General features: G+C 51.3%; 1 long non-coding RNA gene across 1 annotated transcript; it reads right to left on the bottom strand.

Annotated features, from left to right (window-relative positions):
* Positions 1 to 3,311: 3,311 nt before the first annotated feature.
* On the bottom strand, positions 3,312 to 4,642 carry LOC144388349 (uncharacterized). Its single transcript, XR_013452678.1, has 2 exons — positions 3,559 to 4,642; positions 3,312 to 3,478 (listed from the first exon to the last, which is right to left on the bottom strand). It is a non-coding gene; the product is annotated as an uncharacterized LOC144388349 (long non-coding RNA).
* Positions 4,643 to 6,338: the final 1,696 nt, after the last annotated feature.

The following is a 6,338-nucleotide window of genomic DNA, read 5'->3' as shown; positions in this document are numbered from 1 at the left end:
AACCGGGCTATGTCCGCTTGCTGGGCTGCAGAGAGACGGGCGTCGGACGGGAGCCGGGTGGGATCGGTGGACTTTGGGACCTCTGGCCCCAGCTCCTCGCTCTCCGCTACTGCAGACACCAGGGACACGGACTCAGTCTCTCTCCATGCTTTAAGGAGGTTGAGGTGGTAGATCTGCGTGGCTCCCCCCCTGTCAGATCGCACCACCTCGTAGTCGACGTCCCCTACCCGCCGTGTGACCACAAAGGGCCCTTGCCACTTGGCGAGTAGTTTTGAGCTGGAAGAAGGAAGTAATACAAGCACTTTCTCTCCCGGTGTGAATTGTCTCAGCTTGGCCCCTCTGTTGTACAGCCGCTGTTGCCGTTCCTGGGCCTGGAGCAAATTCTCACGTGACAACTCACCCAGTGTGTGGAGTTTGGCTCGCAGGTCCAGGACGTACTGAATCTCGTTCTTACCGGGGCTCGGACCCTCCTCCCAGTGTTCCTTAAGCAGGTCGAGCACCCCCCGTGGTCTCCTGCCGAACAGCAGCTCGAAGGGAGAAAATCCCGTGGAGGCCTGGGGGACCTCCCGTACTGCAAACAACAGAGGGTCAAGCCATTTATCCCAATTACGTTCATCGTCGTGAATAAACTTACGAATCATGGATTTCAGTGTCTTGTTCAGCCGCTCCACCAGGCCGTCAGTCTGGGGATGGTACACACTGGTCCGAACGGACTTAACCCCCAACAATTCGTACAGTTCTCGTAGTGTGCGTGACATGAACGAGGTGCCCTGGTCCGTCAGAATCTCTTTCGGGATTCCGACTCGGGAGATGACCTGAAACAGCGCCTGCGCAACATTCTTGGCGGAGATGCTGCGCAACGGCACTGCCTCGGGATATCGGGTTGCGTAATCCACCAGAACCAACACAAAGCGATACCCCCGTGCACTCCGGTGAAATGGCCCGATGAGGTCCATACCTAAGCGTTCGAACGGCAGCTCCATTAACGGCAGCGGACGCAACGGCGCTTTCGGGATGGCCGGCTGGTTCACCAGCTGGCACTGCGGGCAGGATGCACACCAGCGGCGCACATCCGCCCAGATGCCTGGCCAGTAAAATCGGGCTACTATCCGGTCCAGAGTTTTGTCGCTACCCAGGTGGCCCGCCATCGGGTTATAGTGAGCCGCCTGGAAAACCGTTTCCCGGCGGCTTTTCGGTACCAACAACTGCGTAATTTCCTGCCCTGTCTGAGTGTCGCGACTCACTCTGTATAGCCTGTCCCTAATCAGTGAGAAGTGCGGGTATGATAATACGGCGTCGGGGCGCACCACTTGACCATCAATTTGCATCACTTGGTCGAAGGCAAAGCGTAGAGTATCATCACGAGACTGCTCCAGTGGAAAATCTTCCATGGAGCGTAGCTCTGGCATCGGCGGCGTCCCCATAGGAGGCCCCGCCGATTCCCCCTCCCCGTCTGCAGCGTCGGACAACCTCGCGTCACCGCCGAGCGCCGCACACACCCCGCATGTCCCTACTGGTCGCGAACGCACCCCCGCGCACTGCCCCGCTAACCTATGAAACCCCGACCAGTCTGTCCCCAAAATCAGGGGGTGCGTCAGGCGGGAGCTAACCGCGACCCTTACTCTATGCTTTTTACCCCCAAACCTAATCTCTATCGGCACCACTGGGTAGTCGTGAATATCCCCATGCACACACTTAATACTCACCCGGGATGCCTCCACCAATGCCCCGGGTCGAACCAGTCTCTGGTGGATCATGGACTGCGTGCAGCCAGAGTCCACCATCGCCTGATGTATACCCCCCTGGATCCTTACCGGAACGCTGTACGTCGCTCCCAGACCGGGGGAGGGTGCTGGAGGCCCGGCAACCCGTACCGTTTGGCCCACCTCCATTAGCGGGCACTCCCGCCGGTAGTGTCCGGGCTGCCCGCACCTCCAACACTCCTGCCCTGGCGGTTGAGGAGCCCTCTGTAGGTCAGGGAGGGTGCCGGCCAGGCCGGGTGGATCAGTACCCCGTTGAGGGGCTAGGGCGCGCTGGGACGGAGGGGGCCGAGCCGCAACAGGAAGCGGGGAACTCCGTCGTGGCGCGGGAACGGGCTGCGTCGATGCGGTCGGCCGACCGCCCTCCCCACGGCCCCCGGGGTGCACCGCCAGGTGGTCCTCGGCGAGGGTCACGGCGGCTTCCAGCGTCGCCGGCCGGTGGTAGCGGACCCAGGCAGCCGTCCGCGGCGGAAGACCCTCCAGGAACTGTTCTGTCACCACCTTCTCCACCACCGCCGGCGCCCCTCCCGCGCCCTCCGGCTGCAGCCACCTGTTGGCCGCGTCTGCGAGTCGCTGGGCAAACGCAAACGGGCGGTCCCCCGGCCCCAGCCTCGCCTCTCGGAACCGCCTCCTATGGTCCTCGGGGGAGAGCCCCAGTCGGTCCATGATGGCCTTCCTCACGCTGGCGTAGATGTGCCTGGGACCGGGAGGCAGGCCCAGGGCCGCTGTCTGCGCCTCCCCGGTTAGGAGCGGCAGGAGGCGGATCGCCCACTCGTCCGCCGGCCAGCCACACGCCCCCGCCATCGCCTCGAACATCTCCAGATATGACTGCACGTCGTCCTCCGGGGTCATTTTGTGCACCACCACGCCCGCATACGCCGAGGGACCCGGCACCGTCGGGGAAGCGACTGGTCGGGCTGCTAATTGTTCCAGTACCTGGGTCTGCCGGTCTGCAGCAGCCTGCAGCGCCCCCAGGACGTGCCGGTTGGCCTCGGCCTGCTCGCGCTGCATCGCGGCGATCTCCCCCAGCATCCGTCCGAGCGCGACCGCCGGCTCCATCAGGCCCTCTCCGTGGTCGTTTGCGTCCATCCCTGGCCAGGCGCCACTGTAGCCGGGCTAGCGCTACCACCGACGGGTTCTGTACAGACGCACGGACACACGGATGGGAGTAACCAGTTTTTATTGTCCAAAAAGGGGGAATGGCAGTGAGCAGGAATAAGCCCGTTCTGTCCAGCTTCGCTCAGCCCTCGCGTGCTGCTCCCGTGCTCCGCTCAGCTCTGCTCGGCTCATGTTCCTTCCCCCGACCTGGATCCTGCTCACTGCTTTTGAAGAAGGCAATTAGTGCAGATTCCACACACCTGCTTACTCTTCACCTACCAGCACCGTCCCCTGAACCACTCCCCCGCTCTCCCCCCTGCAGCTGAGCTAACCACGCCCCTCCACCACATCACCATGGCTACTAGTATGCAGAATTCTTTTTTGGAGCATAGCCCTCTCTCCCAATTTCATATCCAGTTCAACCTCTAGAATTCTCATTTTCATTTCATGTTCTTCTTTTAAATATTCAATTTTACGCTCATGAAATTCTCTGGCTAACTTTTCATGCATAGTTATCTTTTTTGGTCTCTGTTGGATGGTAGCAGCTTCATCTCCCAGGGGTGCCATAGCAGATGTGGAGGGTTCAGGCTCGTTGTGAACTGGCTCTTGATTGGTTTCCTCTGGAAAAAAAGACCACTGTTCCAAACTCAAATCAACTAATATGGTCCTGTAACCAATTTACTTCCTAAGGTATATTTACCATTTGTGCTCAGTTCTCCATGTTCACTGTCCAAATGGTCATTGTCTGGTATACCATCCAGAGGTTGCTGGTGCTCTATTATACCAGACAGCAAGTCACCCAATTCATCACATGTGTCCTTTATTGGTGGTCCACCACCTGTAATAAATCGCTCTCTTCTGCTTGCTGCATTCTCTTTTTTTAATCCCAGTTTAATGTTCTTCCATAGAACCTATGAAGGCAGATATCATTCATTAGTTTTCTTTTTTGATGTCACAAAAATAGTAATATGGGAAATCTGAAATACTGGTACTGATAAGGCATAATAAAAATAAGTTTGTCTCCTGATAATTTAGGTCATGGTGGAGAAATGATTGTATATTTCTTTCCCCCTCACATATAGGTATGGATTTTCCTTTGTGCAACATGTCTTACTCTACCACCATGTTTAACATGCATATGCCCCTTTAAAATAGGTTACTATCCTTTTAAACAGGATATTCATTCAATGTGAATGCTACAAGCAGCAGGAGTATTGTATTTGGGTAGGCCATAAATAAGCAGGGTATAGGCAACAGGAAACAAACACATATTTTTGTGCCTAATAATGAAGATTAACTCACCTGCAGTTGTTGTACTGTTCTTGTGGTGACATCTTCATTTGCATTGAATTCTTTGCCAATTGCAGTCCAAGCACTTCTTTTCTTATGTTCAATAGCAGCAGTATGGATTTTGCTTTCAATGACTGGATGGTTCGATACAATTAGTTTTAGTAGTGCTTTTTCATGCTCACTATAATTTTTGGAGCGAATTCTCTTTGCCTCTGACATTGTGTTGTCTCAAAATTCACTGCAACAATGGTGTTTCATACTCCATTTCAGGTTTTCATGAGCACAATTGGACCAACAGCCTGTGCTTCCACTTAGTCTAATGAGGCTTGAACCAGGTGTTCTCATTAAGCTTACTCCAGGACTCCATAGTCTCAGACTAACTAAGCCAAATTTATGCCATGTTCATGCAAGCCACTTAAATAGCCAGGATTAACTAGTCTGATTTAGGCCTACTTCAGTCTTGATTTAAGCCCTGTCTCCGAAACCGGCCCTTGATGTGTAAAACACTGTGAGATGCATGTCGTGGTAAAACATGTTGTAAACATTTGTCCGGTGCCAGAGCCAGGTCTCAAGTGGTTGACCCTGACATGTACAGATAGAAAGATTTAGGGTTTGCAGCTGTGTTTGGGGAAGGGGGTTAACTTGCTCCCACAGACCTTCGATCAGAGGAGCATTGTGTGTTACCCTCAGCTTCACCTGAGTTCTTATCTCAACTTGATTTGTGGCTTCTCGTAACTGGCACTAAGAACTGTCTTCAAGTGTATAAAAACTCAGCGTTTTTACTGCTCGGCGACGCCATTACACAGAACGCTGGAATACGTGCTGGTGGACCTCCTGCTTGCAAGCAATAGTTAGATCCAGATATCTGCGGAGAATTGCTCATGTAATCTTTTTCTCTTCTAAATAAATGTTAACTTTTGACTTTAATTGATCAAAGTGCTGGATCCTTCTCATCAACCGACTCCGGGGGATCGGAGATCCAGACAACACCTATCATACAAGAAAAGTAGCCCATACACTCACATACTGTACAATAAGGAAATCACATTCAGTTTTTGTGATTTAAAAGAGTGTAATCAAAGGGTAATTAAATAGATAATAACTCCCCAATTATAATAAAAACTGAAAAAAGAATACTCAGAATGAAAAAGAACAGAAACTGAAAAATCTCATTGGATAATACATCAATAGCTTTAATACAGTCTGTAAAATTTATAAAATAAAAGAACAAAGAACACTGCAATTAATAAAGCCCTCCATAAAAAAATGCAGAGAATAGAAAGTAGCCCAAGAGTGTAGGTTGATAGGCCTCATAATCCAGACAACAAAGGGCAGGGGATAAATTTAAACAATGAGTATTGATTGAAGCAGTCGACCTGCGAGAGGAATTAAAGTGTTTCGGAGTGTGCCGAAAATGCCGAATGGGTCTCTGCAGCAGAACATGCAGAGATAGGGAAGGATACCATTACCGCCTCAACAGGGTGAACCGGACCCCCCGGTGTGCACTTGAAGTGACGTCAAGGCTGTTATGGTCCGGCTCAAAGGCCACAACAAATAGAAGAAACCACGCTCGAGGGATTACCAGCCAACGATGTTTATTCACCAAAGTAACCCATTAAACAAACGAAACACCGCAAAGGAATCCGCCATTGTGCTAGTTTAGTGTATTGAACCGGGAAGTCAGAATCTGTGAATATCTTGCCAACTTTACCAAACTATGAAGCAGCCCCCGCATGCTCATTTCTTATCATGGTTTTGACTTTTTTTTAATTTCATAATCATGACTTTATCTGATAACTTCGACTTTTTATCTCATAATTTTGACTTTCTATCCCTTCATTTTTTTTTAGTATGGAAATGGCTTCCATTGTTCTAGGCATGCACAACTCTGAACAGAGATCCAGCCAATCCAGAGAGGATTGAAACCATTTAGATATAGAGATACCATGGTGACGTGGCCGCCCACTTACTGTCAAAAAGAAGAACTGCGAGCAAGCGAGAAGATAACCTAGCAGTGACTTTTGTTCTCAACGGATTGATTTGCACACGTGGATTTCCTTTGCGCGCTCGGATTTGGACATCGATTTTCCTTCATAAAAAGGTGTATAAACTGAAGACTGTGATAAATGGGAAGGGTATTTTTGATCTTCTACCGACTGGCTTTCACACAAGCTTCATTGACAGATGAAC

This window comes from Gasterosteus aculeatus, chromosome 15, assembly GCF_964276395.1.
Source record: "Gasterosteus aculeatus chromosome 15, fGasAcu3.hap1.1, whole genome shotgun sequence".
NCBI classification, from domain to species: Eukaryota; Metazoa; Chordata; class Actinopteri; order Perciformes; family Gasterosteidae; genus Gasterosteus; species Gasterosteus aculeatus.
Note: the sequence above shows the minus strand (reverse complement) of the source record. Positions and strands in the feature narration are given on the sequence as shown.